The sequence below is a fragment of the Pagrus pagrus genome, assembly GCF_965226575.1.
Source record: "Pagrus pagrus genome assembly, chromosome: 22".
Classification (NCBI taxonomy): domain Eukaryota; kingdom Metazoa; phylum Chordata; class Actinopteri; order Spariformes; family Sparidae; genus Pagrus; species Pagrus pagrus.
This window is the reverse complement of record NC_140204.1, coordinates 24,702,322-24,718,522: the sequence shown is the minus strand read 5'-3', so window position 1 is coordinate 24,718,522 and position 16,201 is coordinate 24,702,322.

Sequence of the window (16,201 nt, the reverse complement as noted above, 5' to 3'; positions counted from 1 at the left end):
AGCGGCTCCAGCACCGGTGAGCTCAACGCCACTGAAGCCGAGGGAATCCTGGTCAGTGGTGACCAGAGGCGCCGGGGCTCGTCCATCTCCCCCTGCTCCGCCTCCGGATCTTCCGCTGGAAAACAGGTACGACATCCTAAGCCTGCAGGATTTCCCTCCCATGGGAGCGTGCTCCAGCTCGCCTCCGGGACCTGTCCACCCAGCCGGTCGTGGCTCTCGCCAGCCCAGGAGCCGGGGTCCGCGCGTCCAGCCTGGCCCCTCCTCTCCATCTCGGCCAGAAACAACCGCGGGCCGGCGCCACCAACCCCGGGTCCCATACCACCAGCGGCGCACCTCCAGGCAACCCGCGGAGCAGCGCACCTCCAGGCAGCCCGTGGAGCAGCGCACCCCCTCCGTGCTGGTCGTCGGGACCTCGATGGTCAGGCCCTAACCCTAACCCTTTTTAAACAGACCCCACCTTTTTAAACCAGACGGCCTACACCCAAATCAGGAGGGGTCAAGGCTTTTATCAGTCAACATTGACCTGACTGTCCGCACCACAACCACCTCCTGACTCACTACACCCATACACAGGCCCCCTGCATCTCACTCACACTCACCTCCACCCCCCCCTACCTACACCATACACACCCCTCCCTCAGTGACCCCAGTGGCACAGGACAATATTCACACAATAGAAACTATAATATCACACAGACAAATGAGACCCAGGACTGTTTTTAGATCAAACTGTGTTTTTAACATTCCACTGAAAAAAAGTGATGAGTGCACGTTCAGCACAGATGTTAAAATGGCTGTGCTGAACGTGCGCTCTCTTTTAAACAAATCTTTTATTATAAATGATATTATTTTAGATAATAACCTGGACAGCATTCTCCTAACAGAGACATGGCTTGGGACTGACGCACCTGTTGTTCTCACCGAGGCTTCCCCACCAAATTTTAACTTTTTATTTTCTACTAGGGGGTGCAGAAGAGGGGGCGGTACTGCTTCAATCACAAAGACCAACATGCACACAAACGAAGTCAATTTTAACAAATACTCTTCTTTTGAATACCATGCCTTCGTTTTTAGCAGTCCACCCATCCTCTGCATAGCTGTCTACCGACCACCCCAGTATTCCACTTCTTTTATTAGTGAATTCTCAGAGCTTTTATCAATTATTCATACCTCTTTTAACAGAATTTTAATTACCGGTGATTTTAATTTACACGTCGACATCTCCTCAGACTTAATGTCCAGAGAATTTTTAAACCTTTTACACTGCCTCGATTTTAAGCAGCACGTCACGCAGCTGACCCACAGCAGGGGACGCACCTTGGACCTGGTTATATCTTATGGTCTGTCCGTTGGTGCGCCCTCTGTTGTGGACCTGGCTGTGTCTGACCACTTTTGTGTGTTTTTTACAATCACCAGTTTTAATCAGCGGGAGGCCCCTGTGAGAACAGTGAGGAAACGCTACCTAACTTCTGAAGTGGCTGCAAATTTTATCCAGATCTTACAGAGCACTCCTGCAGAAATTCTACCAGCACCCTGCGATTTTATTACTGACAACTTTAACAATAAAATAAAGTCAACACTGGACTCAGTGGCTCCACTTCTTATCAAAACGATTAAAACAAGACCTACACCCCCGTGGAGAACTGAGGAAATTAAAAAACTCAAAAGGGAATGCAGGAGTGCTGAAAGGAGATGGAGAAAATCAAAGTTGACAGTTCACCATGACATACTACGTCAACACCTCAAAATTTACAATAACACAGTCAAACAGGCAAGAATCTCCCACTTCCAAAACCTAATCCATGACCATAAAAACAACCCCAAATTCTTATTCTCCACAATCGATCTTTTAACAAACAAAAATTTTAAAAAATCCTCCAAGACACCAGATAACGCCCTTTGCGAGGATTTTGCAGACCACTTCAGAAGAAAAATCAATGACATCAGATCCAGTCTTTTATCCCAACAGCTTTTAACACCTGGATCATTGCTTTTACCCGAGGAAACACTGGAGAGTTTTGCCCTGGTTGATGCGAGGACACTTGGTCGAGTTTTCTCCCAGGTAAAACCCACAACCTGCCTTTTAGATCCCATTCCCACACCGTTTTTTAAAACACTCTATGGATTCTTTGAGGAACAGCTGCTGTATTTGGTGAATTGCTCTCTTCAGACGGGTGTCTTCCCCACCTCCTTTAAAACAGCGGTGGTGAAGCCCCTTCTGAAGAAGAGTGATTTAGACCCCAATGTTTTAAATAACTACCGGCCTGTATCCAACTTACCATTTTTAAGTAAAATTTTAGAAAAACTTGTTTTTAATCAAGTAAACAAATTTTTAAACTCAAAACATATTTTAGAGACTCACCAGTCTGGTTTTAGGATGAACCACAGTACAGAGACAGCACTCTTAAAGATTTTAAATGACATCAGGTATAATTTGGATAACAACAAACTCACAATCTTGGTACTACTGGATCTAACCGCCGCCTTCGATACAGTAGACCATCACATTTTATTAAATAGACTGAGGAACCTGGTCGGCCTCTCTGGTAACTGGTTCACATCCTACCTCACTGATCGAAGTTTCTTTGTAAGTATGGATACATGTTCCTCAGGAACCCATAAGATAAAGTGTGGGGTTCCCCAAGGGTCAATTTTAGGTCCAACTCTTTTTAATCTTTACATGCTGCCCCTTGGGGACGTCATCAGGAGGCACGGCATCAGCTTCCATAGTTACGCTGATGATACGCAACTGTACATCGCCGTGTCGCCTGATGACACAGGGCCAATTGATGTCCTTTTTAACTGTATTTTAGACATTAAGTCATGGATGGCAGCAAACTTCCTACAGCTCAACCAGGACAAAACAGAGGTTTTAGTCATTGGTCCTGAAGGCCAGAGAGAGAAACTTTTACCAAAGTTACAGGATTTTAAACCCTTAAAATCAGTTAAAAATCTCGGCGTGATTTTTGACTCTGAGCTCACTTTTATTCCACACATCAAAAACATAACAAAGATAGGTTTTTACCCTCTTAAGAATATAGCCAGAGTCCGCCCGTTTCTCTCTCAGGCCAGCACGGAGGTGCTGATGCATGCTTTTATCTCTTGTCGTTTAGATTATTGTAATGCCCTGCTCTCTGGTCTTCCCAAAAAGAGCATGCATAACTTACAATTATTACAAAACTCAGCTGCACGAGTGCTGACGAGGACCAGAGGGCGGGAGCATATTACACCTGTTTTAAAATCGCTGCATTGGCTCCCTGTGCGCTTCAGGATTGATTTTAAGGTTCTTCTACTAGTTTTTAAGTGTCTTAACGGTCTTGGTCCTTCTTATCTATCTGCATTACTTTTACCCTATCAACCCTCGCGGACCCTGAGGTCCTCTGGTGCTGGCCTTTTAACGATACCACAAGTTAGAACTAGAACACACGGGGAGGCGGCATTCAGTTATTATGGCCCCCGATTGTGGAACAGCCTCCCAGAGAACCTCAGGGCCGCAGAGAATGTTGATGTTTTTAAAAAGAGGCTCAAGACCCATCTTTTTAATCAGGCTTTTAACTAAACTCATTTAACTCTTTCTAAGTTCTTACATTTTTTATTATTATTTATTACTATCCTTATTTATTTATTATTATTTATTTATTTATTTACATATTTATTTATTATTATTATTATTATTATTATTATTATTATTATTATATTTTTATTTTTAGCTTAGTCTATCCTGTTTTATTACTTTATTGTTTTACTTCAATGTTTTATTTCAATGTTTTAGTCGTTATTTATGGTCTATTTTATACATTCTATTGTTTTATTCCCTCAGTTTTAGCTCCTATACCTTTTATCTTATTTTACTGTTTTAGCCCCTCGATCTTCCAGTGTTTCCTCCTGGGGGCCTACAACACCGGGAGTTGCTTCTGGTCCACTGATGGGGGTGCTGTCCCGTGGATGGCCCTGGCCCGGGTGGCTAGAGAGCTCTACACCTTGGTGTGGAGCCTCCTGTCTGCCTGGGCTCGGGGGGTCTATGTGGTGGCGCCCCTGCAGTCATGGACCATGATTCCTCTCGGTGTGCATGGCCCCCAAAGGTAGCTTCTTCCTCACCTGTGATTTCGGTGCCCAGCCATGTCTCCTTAGCAACAGCTAGTGTATGTGTGTGGGTGTGTGTATGTTTGTGTGTGGGTGTGTATGTCTGTCCGTATGTCTGTGTATGTGTGTGAGTGTGTATGTAAATGTGTATCTGTGTGTATGTTTGTGGGGGTGGGAGGTTTGTGGTCTTCATGGTGTTTTGTATTGTTTTGTTCTGTTTTGTTCTGTTTTGTTTTTAACCTCTGTGAGGCACTTTGTGTTACCGTACAGTATGAAAAGTGCCATATAAATAAAGTTGATTGATTGATTGATTGATTATCTTCAGCAGACTCGACTACTGTAACGGTGTCTTTACGGGACTCTAAAAAATCCATCAGACAGCTGCAGTTGATTCAGAACACTGCTGCTCGAGTCCTAACAAGAACCAAAAAAGTAGATCACATCACTCTTTCTCAGATCTTTACACTGGCTTCCTGTCGGTCAAAGAATAGATTTAAAAAATCCTGCTGTTGGTTTATAAAGCACTGAATGGTTTCTGATCCATCCAGACCTCTGAGGTAGTCAGGTACAGGTCTGCTTTCAGTCCCTAGAGTGCGAGTTATCATGCTTCACATATCTGGAACAAACTCCCAGAAAACTGCAGGTCAGCTCCAACTCTCACCTCTTTTAAATCAAGGCTGAAGACCTTTCTGTTTGCCACTGCCTTTCACTGAAGCAATTGTAAGGCTTTGAACTGCACTGTGACTTTAATTCTTTCGTCGTCTCTTTTAAACCTATTCTATTTTAGCCTACTTTCCTATTTCTTAACTTGTTTTAATGTTTTGTTTCTTGATGTCTTCCTACTTTTTTTAATGTATTTTAAATGCAATTGTTAATTTCTTTTTATGTAATTTTTATAACGCGTCAAGTATATGGAGCATATTGTTCCTCTCATCTGTTCAAGAAGTCTACTGTTCATGATGTTTGTTTTTACTAACCAGCCACTAGAAAAACTCAAGCACGGTTGACACCAGACAACCATAGAACATACAGTAAGGAAATAGCATGCTAGATAGCTCTCATGATCTGATTAAACTGTAAATTCATCATGGGCCACGACTCGGGGTGTAAACTGGGAGTGGAGCCTATAAAAGGCTCTCATCAGTGTGTGCGGTTCCCACTAATCTTCCTCCCTCTTGACATCTAGTAGACTATTGTTACCAGGTCCACGAGAATCTGTCAACCTAACTGACGCATTATTTTCTAACCGTCCGTTCAGTGGTTATAGATAATGAGGTGTGGCTAGTTGCCTCACCGATACCACACAGACAATTTAAATGTCGCGGCAGCTGACAGAAGGTGGTCGGCCTGTCAGCTCTAGCAAACAAGCCCCACAGACACTGTGACAGTGAATATCTGTCACCCTGACAAGCGCAGTGGAAGGCTGGGGGAGAGGCCGGAGGCTGTGCATAACAACACAGCTCAGAGGGAATGGAAGGTAAAAATGATTGCTAGGGAACGCAAAATTATCCCTTAACTGCTGGTGGGAACAGAAAATTGACTTCCCACCAACTAAGGGGAGACAGGGAAAACAATCTGGTTTACCTCTTGTCCCTACTATGAGGATGTTTTAATAATGTGCAATGTGGTAGGGCTTACTGTTTTAACCATTGCTTATTCTGTATGAGTAAATGAAATAAAAATTTACCATGTGGCCTTACTATGTTTTAGTTATTGTCACTGGCTAATACCTAACAAGCTAGCTTATTGCTAGCGTTAACTTTGGGTTTTAGCAGACTAATGCAACTCACCTTTGTCTTCTTCTGGACCGCCATGCCCCGAAATACTGACGCGTGTTGTGTCGAGCTGAGTGGCTGGCAGAATGAGAGAACTCCCTGCTGGATTGGGAGCTGCTGGGTTGCATGGTGCTTACCAAACCTGCAGGCCGAAATAACCCTGTTAGCTCTCTCTCAACGTTAAGAAAAAAAAGAGCACTGGATACTGGAGTACAGTTTTGCCCCACAGCTGTTGTAATTGCAATGATAACCGAAGGTGATGAAAGTAGATTGTGGAGCAAAGACACGGCTTCAGCCGGAGTCGGATTGCCTGCCGCCATAATGCATGCTGTTTTTGCGCATCTAAGCTTCAACTTAACCTTGTGTTTCAGGCAGTGCCACATTGTGGTAGCAACTTCCGGTTAAGGTAGAATGCCTTGTGGATGAAAGGCAAACAGCGAAACGGAAAAAGTGCAATGGATTCAAGTCAGAATTCCAAGTAATTTGAACTTACTTAGTGTGTTTGTGTGTAATTTGAACTTACGCTATATATTGTGTGTTTATAAAACATGCAGTGACTACAATCTGTAGTTGTCATTTTCAATTTCATTCAGTTGATCTGTGCTTAGTAGAAGTCGTTGGGCGTGCAAGTTAGGAGCAAACTCGTACTGTTTTTTTAAGTGACCCAGACTGTTAAATCAGCTGCTGTAGTAGCTAGTTCACAGACTTTTCAGTGAAACACCCATTTGCATGGAGCGTTCACGTTTTCCGAGCAAAGGCACTGGAATACTTTGAAATTGGAAGTTGGAAATACTCAGGAAATTCCGACTTGCATTTGAACGCACCATGAGTGGCTGCCCAGTGGCGCATGCGCAAGTACTGTTCTCGTTGAACGAGAACAGCAGTAAAATCAGAAATTTTGTTAAGTAAGTTTAGGATTATTATTACACTTGGTAATAAGAAATATTTTGGGCACCGATGCCTGGCTACCTGTCATAGCGTAGCATATTTTTTGAGGTTCGTATTGCTTGGAATTCCGACTTGAATCCATTTCACTTCTTTGTTCCGGAGATGTGTTGATGGGGGCTAAATGACTTGCTTGACTATCATAATTTGAGCCTTACAATCCAATTAACAGTACAGACGGAATGTCTGGCCATTTTGTCTTTAAAACGCCACTGAGCAGCTTTCATAGGATTGAATGGGAATCTGTCTCCAGCACTGTCCAGATTTAATGTAACGTCCTTGGTAGTGGACGAAGTGACGGACCAGAAACTGAGACCATCCACCTGTACTGGACTGCAGCTTCTAATCTGTTGAAGATAATTTTAGTTGTCCGTTTATCTGTTGGACTCAATGATCGCAGGCGAGAATAGGCTTGTTATACATACATCATGGACGTGAAAGGCTGTCAGGTAATCTTGTCGAATGAAATGAAGGTAATTTGAGGCATGGAATTAGTGTGCAAAGATTACCCTCTCTTCATTCTAGTGTAGAAGTCTACAATCACTGTCTTTGGCAGGTAGTACTTCTTAAACTGTCACAGGAAGTACATCCTCTGCAGAGCTTTTTTGGTAATTCAGCTGATGTTCAAGGTTCAGTTTTTTCGATGGGACCTTGGCAGACTGGTGACTACAGGTGCAGCTGTTGGTGTACAGGGAGAAGAGCAGAGGAGAAAGGGTGCAGCTATTGGGGGATCCCTTGCTGCAGCAGTCACAACCATGTTTCCCAAGCTTCATGTGCTGGCTCCTGTCAGATGGGTGTTCAATGATCCACCTGCAGGCACTCAAGTCAGGCACACTCAGCTGGGAGAGCTTGTCCTGCAGAGGAGCTGAGATGATGTTGTTCAAAGCAGAGCTGAAATCCACAAACACGATCCTGACATCCTTTGCAGCAGTATGAAAAGCTTTCTGGAAACAAAAACAGGAATAAAATGTCCTAAATTAAAATGTAATTCTAACAGACAATAAAAATGTGACAGCCCTGCCACACAACTACCTGTATGAAGCTTACAATGCTCAGGCTTTGCAGATATTCAGTCCTGGATGTGTTAATTTAATTATATGTCAGTTATGGAGGTCACAGTCACACTGTTAAGTTTTACCAGACAGCATTATTCTGAGGTGTGTCTGATATGTCCACCTACATTAGGTAAATGCCGTGGCTATATTGGCTTTATACTGTAACATACACAGCTAATGCAAGACAAAAGAGTACATTACCTGAAAACGATGGCAAAGCTGGAGGTTACACTGTGAGCAGCACAGGTGTTGACTAAGGGGCCAGTGGAAGGAGGGCCTCTTGTTCTGGGTGTACAAACACGAAAACGTTAGGTGCATTGGTCCTTGTTTCCCAAAAGGTGATAAAACATGGACATTACATGACATGAAAATAAATAATTTATGTTTTTGCTTTACAAACACAGTCACTGGTCTGTAACTACACTCCATGGCTCTAATGTCAGCGAACTGAGATTGCCCTATGCATTTTCGTGTGGTTTGATAAAAAAAATAGGATGCTAACGCTAGCTTAAGTTAGGAATTGTGCCTTCTTAGCTGGTGGATTTTACAAGATAGCTACACTGCCGTCAACAATAAATGCATCCTACGTGTAGTGTCTAATTATTGAATTCATTCTGCTGAATAATCTGGAGGTTGGCAAGCATTAGAAAACAGGACTCATGGTGCACAGCTCACGTTGACGCCGGACCTGTCCTGATGAAGCAGCTGTGTTGCGGTGCGACTGGGCCACAGGAAGGCAGCAGCATGGTGCTGCCTTCGTTTTTCCGTTCTGAACACCATTGTCTCTGTTGCCATTCAAGGGGATAGTCTTGGAGGCAGTGTGCGAAATACCCGTCACTATTCGGGGGGGGGGGAATGACTATCATTCCCATATTTGCGAAAAGAACAACATGAAAGTTACTTGGTTACTGCTCACTGTCTCCCTTGTAGTCCCACATGCAGGTCTAATTCATCTCCACAACTGTAGACTCACAGGTGGTGGCGTTGGATTTGGGGTGAAAAAATACATATATGGGGCTATATGGTCATTGCGATTTAATCTTCTGATTTCAAGAAAATATAAACATTTCTCTGATTGTATTGAGAGTAGGGCTGCCACGATTAGTCGACTAATCACGATTACGTCGACTATTAAAATCGTCGACAACTAATTTAATAGTCGACGCGTCGTTTTTTTTTTTTTTTAAACTTTGTTTTCTCTCTCAAAACTGCTGCGGCACCTTCCACTGCCGCGTCTGCCTTTCTGTCCTTGACACACATGCGCAGTAGTGGTAATCTGGGTCAGCCGTGGTGTCACCTGAAGTTACACCAGACGGGCTCTCTGGTATCATGGCTACCCGGCGGCAATGGAGCTCAAAAGTGTGGGAGCATTTTAAGAAAACAAAAGAGAAAAGTGTGCAATGCAATATCTGCAAGACAGAACTTGCCTTTCACGGCAGCACAAGTGCGATGCACGAGCTCCTGAAAAGGAAGCACGTTGTGGCTGACAACGACGATGAAGAGGGACCGTCGTCTCGTTAAGCTAACTGGCTAGTTAGCTGCTAACATTAGTGTAAACAGAGCTAACTTACTACTTACTCATATTGATAGCTGTAAACGTTAACATTAGCGATGACGATTTGATTCATTAGCCTTAGGAACAAGAGCCTTGTGCAGTTTGGGATTATATAGAGTCAGAGTGTAGTAAAGTTGAATACAGTTGTGAGCACTGAGCACAAAATGCACTGTTGTTATATTCAGGGATGCAAACAGCGCGCCGAAAAGCGCAACTCGCTTTTTTCGTGGCCAATTAGGTGACTTGTGTGAATAGTTCAGATCCGAAGAGTTTTGTTTTGGGGGGGTGCGTCTCAGCTCGGGTCAGTAAAATTAACAGGCTGACAGTGAAAATCACGTGAAACTGAGGCGAACTCATTCATGATTGCCACAACCCAAAGCGGCGCGTAGCCGCGTGCATTCGGTGCGACAGCGACGCTGTTTTTTCCCCCCGTGCACAGCTCCACGGACGTGCACGGTTCCCTACGTTGCTGTGTCAGGCAGGTGTTTCCCACGGAGCTCTGCCCCGTTTCAAAGGTGAAGGAAGCCCTCAGTGGAAAGACGTTGCCTCCGCGATGTAGAATGTGTTTTATAGAAGAGAAACACACATTTCAGGAGCTGACTTGTATCATCAAAACAGACACATGTAAACACAGAAAGCTGAAAATCACTGGACATGTCTGTTGGGATTATACAAATAAACAGTGTAAAGTAGAGCTGTCAAAATGTATGCAACTTCAATAATTCCTTAGGTCAGCTAGTGCCTTATCCGTTTACTCAGCTGTTTGCACTTTATGCTACAATTGTTTGTTGCTACAAGCATATTTCATTAAAGTTTTAATGAACTATCATCTTAATTGTCTTCATTTTTAGTTAGCATATACCTTAAACACTTCAAGCTGAAAGCTAATGATTGTTATATAAGAGCAGCTGCATGCTGGTGCGATAAACTGTATGTTATACATTCAATTTACGTATGATCCGATTAGTCGACTAATCGAAAAAATAGTCGGTGATTAGTCGACTATCAAAATAATCGTTTGTGGCAGCCCTAATTGAGAGTTGTATTGAGTCACACAGTCTGCATGTGCATGTCTTTCTCCCTGGCTGTCTCTGAAACTGAGGGTCATGTAGTTCATGATGTTAAGCTTTGCTAGGTAATATTGATAGATAATGTTACATGACATTGTTGCTATGATGCTGATTAATTCATGTTATGCAAAAATACATGCTCCAAGCTATCCTGGTTGACTGCCTCCAAAGCAACATACCAATATTAGTTTTAAACCAGTCTTAAACAGTGTTAGCAAGCTGTGATACAGGATTGGCATAACCTCTTAGCCTGCTTATAATATAACATATAGACCTTGATTATGAGACACCCCCCTTTTTCTCTTTTTGAAACATTTGTTTGAAGACTAAATCTTATTTTTATAAAGAAAAGAATTAAATCTGACTAGAATTCACCAGTAATAATAACACACTGAAAAAACAAGGTAACGCGATATCTTTAAATGAAATTGTCTTGTTTGAATAGGCCAGAAATTAAACTGCAGCCTGATGGTAGGTCTATTTTCTAACATAATTTAACCATCCAAATGTGAAAAACAGAACGACATGTTTATCTTAATTATACTCTACCTCATTGATCACCATGATCTTAAAGTTAGAATTATTCTCCACCTCAGTTCTTGGCTTTCTTGGCCTACTTTTAACCCTCTGAAAATGATGGTGAATCATCTGGCATTACCATTACTGTCTTCTGAAGGCTGTCGCGGGCTTAGTCTTAAAGATGTTTTTAAGCCATGACCATCATAGAAATCTTGAAATTGAAATGAATCCGCTGATACCAAACATGTCATGCTAGCTTACTGGGAAAGGAGCTAAATAGCGCTCCAAATTTGAACTGTTTTTACCGCAAGGTCCGCGACCTCAATGTGAAACGATTACTTGCAATAATAACTTTCAGTCACCACTTAATGAGGGATGAGATGAGGATGAGGAACCTGCTGCTGCTGAAACTGAGCTAGATACAACAAGCCAAACATCACCACAGAGGGTGCTCTCTCTAAGACCACAACCAACCACCAGGCCTACATAACTTGCGGTCTTTCCATTCGACCACCTGCTTCGGAAGACAGGTTTGGAAGACATGCAATTCAGCTGCAATTCTTAAAAGCAATAAAACTGGTTTATTAATCATTTATTTTATTATTATTATTATTTTATTAGCCTACAGTAGTAGTAGCAGTAGTAGTTGTATTTGCATAAATGCAGAGGCATTCATGCAACTACAACTACTAGTACTACTACTAATGCTACTACTACTAAAGCAACCCTACAGTAAGCCAGCATATAAAATGGTACAGCATCATTACTGCCTTGTCACACACACACACACACACACACACACACACACACACACACGAACGCACGCACGCACACACACATGCACACACACACACACACACACACACACACACACACACACACATAGCTAACGTAGCCTGAGACCTATATTAGCTAGACAATAAGCTAGACCAATTTCCCGACTTCCCGAAAACGAGTCATGACGTCCGAACTGGTAGGCTAAGACTAATATGATATTTTTTCCAAGGTTGCACATTAACACAGCTTGCATAACAAAAAGAAAATCATGGGAGGGTAAGTGCAAACTAGAAATACAGACTACACATCTAAAAATGTGACAAAACCAAGAAATTACTACTGTGACTGCTGTGAATGTTAGCAGGAACAGCAATGTTTACAACAGCAAAGTCACAATAAACTCAATATCTGGAAGAAGTTTAAGATTTGTGGCAAGATAAACAGCCTACACAGACAGCTGACATATTAGATTATTCTTAACTCTCATTAACAAGCAGTTAGCTTAACAAGCACAAATGGGCGCTTTTCTGAAATATGACTCATATTTAAGCATGTTGAATAAGTGGAGGGCGACTTGTTAGCCCCCACAAGGAGGTTATGTTAATGGATTTATAACTCACAAAGGTTCAAGTCGCTCCACTGTCACGTCTCATCTATGTGCATGTTCTGGACGAGGACGAGCTTCTCTCTCTCTCTCTCTCTCTCTCTCTCTCTCGCCCCTCTGTGAGAGACGGAGCGGAGCCGCAGTGGACAGAGAAGCGGCTTTAGGCTCAACACAGGCACAACACCGTATTACAAGGAAATGCGTAAGGTAGACAAACGTGGCGTTTTTATACCGCCGTTTTTTCTTTTACATCCCTATGCACAACACACAAAAAGGGCACTTTTTAATACGAGGCAAAAAGGGCAGGGTCTCAAGCACCCCTTGGGCCCTATGTGTGCACATGCCTGTCTCTGAGTGCCACCTTTTTGGATGTGAGCCCAAAGTGTGTGAGTGATACACTCTGGTTTAGCTTTGGCTTGCTAGCCATTTTTAGTATGACTTCTCAATGTTACCTCTTTCTTCTGTTTGGCACACATGGCTAATTTGCATACGTGCACAGGACCGGCTGCTCCGCTTGGCTGCAAATACAGCATATTTGTGAATAAATGTTTTGGATTCTGAATACTGGACATGGTGAGCTTAAACACATTTTAGTGACCATTTAGTGACAATAAAATATTTTATTTTTTATTTTTTTGACAAAATTTGAGACCCCCTTCAAATGTTGCTTTTGAGGCTTTCAGAGGGTCTCATGGGTTAATCGGGGGGGTCAAGCCCCCCCGGACCCCCCCGTATTTCGCACACTGCTTGGAGGCTGTCAGGCCTGGGCAAAATGAGGACTCAGATGCAGAGGTTTCAAAAAGGCAAACAGGCTTTTATTCTGAAATTCTCTTCTTTGTTCCCAAGACAGAGTGATAACAAATCCAGCTATAAACGCTAACTCTCAAAATGACTAAAAAACAATAGAAACACAAACAGAAAATCGCTCCACCTGGGAGGGAAAAGAAAAGGCTTAACCTGTCTACTCTACTAGAGGAATACTATGAAAAAATACAAAGAAAAGCGCTCACTAGGAGGAAAACAAACAGGTGCTATAAAACGAAGCTACTCTGCTGCTTGACTACAAAATTAAGAAAATAAAGTCGCTCCAACGAGGGAGGATAGCAAGGCTATGAAAAAACTGTCTACGAACTTCACAAAGAACTACACTACTGCTTGACTATAAAAACTATGAAAATAAGACGCTCCAACAAGGGAGGATAACAGGGCTATGAAAAGGTAGATAACAAAACTAAAACAGGAAAAACTTACAACAAAAAATCACTCTACTTGCGAGGGAAAAAGAGAAACAAAGAAATACAAACGTGATTGCTCGGATCAACTCTTGGACTGTGACTGTGAGGCTTGAGGCACGCGAAACAAACAAGACACTCTGGCAACGCAGACAGACAAAGACTATATACACATGAGGAGGGATGACACAGGTGGAAACAATCAGGGATCAGGGGAGACGCCAGACCGGTGACACAAGAGGAAGGGCAAGTGACCTGAAACGAGAGAGTTATTTTTCAAAATAAAACATGAAAATGACAAGACAGAAAAACCAGGACAAGACACCCCTCACCGCGTTGTGACAGAGGCTAGTCAAACTATTAAAATGACATGCAATGCTTCACGTTTGCGCCAAGATGCAACTTCCAGTTCCGGTTGATGACCTCCAATGTCATCATCATTATCCGGTTACATTGAGACTCGACGCAGTTGGGGAATAGGTGGGCATGCCTTGAGGCAATGCGTTTTGGACTGAAAGCCGAGTAACTGTGTTTAAGAGTGTTCTAGATCAGCCCAATGTTACCTGTTATGCAGTATTCAGTGTTGCTGTTCTTCTTAAATCTAGGAATGGACTATAGTTAATGTGCAAGTGTAGTATGTATGTATGTGCAAGTGCTCATTGCCAGTATATATGTATGTGCAAGTATAGCATGTATGTATGTGCAAGTGAAGTATGTGGTTATGGCCTAAACGGCTTCCCATACTCTTCTGTCACCTTGCTGAACGATCCCTCTCTCTGCACCATCTTGTGCTTGTTTACAACTTCCATTGTAAATTACAGAACATTTTGCTCTCTCATGGATACATATGAATATTGTGTATTTCTAACATTTTTCTGGGTGATTCAAATTGAATGTTAAATAAAACCTGCAGTGTCAGATTGCATTTGCACAGTGGTATGGTTATTAATGCTATAATATGTACATGGCTCACCTCTGAGCTGAGCAGGTGCAACAGTGTTATTATATTTTTTCCTATAGGTAACTAGGTGCTTAATGTGATATTAGGTGGGTGTGTGTGTGTGTGTGTGTGTGTGAGAGAGAGAGAGAGAGAGAGAGAGAGGGAGAGCTCATAATGGTTTGGTATGCCAAACATCCTGCATAAAACATCATGGATTAAAAGGCCTGTTGCTGTTACTGTGGCAACCGTTGCCAATCGTAGAGAGGGGCACCTGAAACCATTAGTTTCATGACACACCTGCACAGACATTTGTTTTGTTACAGTCCTAAGGCTTCTGTTGTGTTGTGACATTTGCTGAACTCCTGCAACTGAGGATCATGTTTAGTTTGCCTCCACAGAAATCCATGAAGAGAGGCAGTGGATGACACAGACTCACTCTCATCTCTCTAAATGTTACAGTACAGAAGTATGCAGCTGAAGAAGATTCAGATCCAGTGAGGGGAACCGACAGAAGCAAAGACAGACAACTGAAGTTCATGGCCACTATGGGAGATCCATTCTTTAACTATACAAATCATCTTGTGTCATGCATTACTTAATTTATACCCTTGATATAAATGTAGTCATTGTTTTGTCTTGTGTTGTTTGTAGATCTTTTTTTTCTCATTTTGTTCTCTATATTAATTTTTCTTATCTCTATAATGATGAAGAGCCATCTGGTGGTCAGACCTTTTACTTGTAGTAGTAGTAATAATAATAATAATAATAATAATAATAATAAGACATTTTATTTATACAGTACTGTACATGATACTTAAAGACACTTAACATAATCACATCATGAAAGGAAACTACACATACTCACACTCACCTGATTTGCTTTCTGCTCAGGTGTTTGCAATTATCTTCTGTCTACAAAAAGGGAAAACTGTGTGCTGAGGGTTAAACCCTGAAGAAGCCTGTTTATGCCACTGTGCATGCCTTGCTGCGCAGCTTGATTTGAATCATTTGCACCTTTTGGTCAGTGTGGTATTTATGAGTTGCGTTAGCGCTTACTTAGCTTACTCTAAAGAATGAAGAGACCGAGCTTCACATTATGTTGCTTTATTGCTCCCGAACTAACAGAACCTGCCCCTAAGACATCACATCCGTTTGGCGTATCTACTACAGTAACGACATAAGCAGTATGTGCAAGCTTATGGTAATCATTAACATTAATTCAGACGACTGGCACGATCTGAATATTACATCACTTCTTTTTTTCTTTTTTTTTTTTACCTGAACTCAACGTTGTCTGTTACTTCCACTTCTGGTTACTTTGAATATTCATTAACTAAACATCCACTTGGTCTGTAAACAACAATAAACCATTAAGCAAACAATTGTAACTTTGGTGTAATACATCACATAAGTGCTTTCTCAAATGTCATTTCACATATAGAACATAGGATCAACTTTGTAAACACTTTCAGATTCAAAATTTGTCTAGAGATAAATCTCTCTCTTTTTTTTTCTCTTTTTTTTTTTGAGCACTCTAGGAGTGCACTTTACGAACTTTAGCAAATTCAGTCCATTTCACAGTCCATTTCTTTTTCATGTTGCCTGTTTTTTTGTTTTTTTTTCTTTTTTTTTTAGGCCGTATCAAA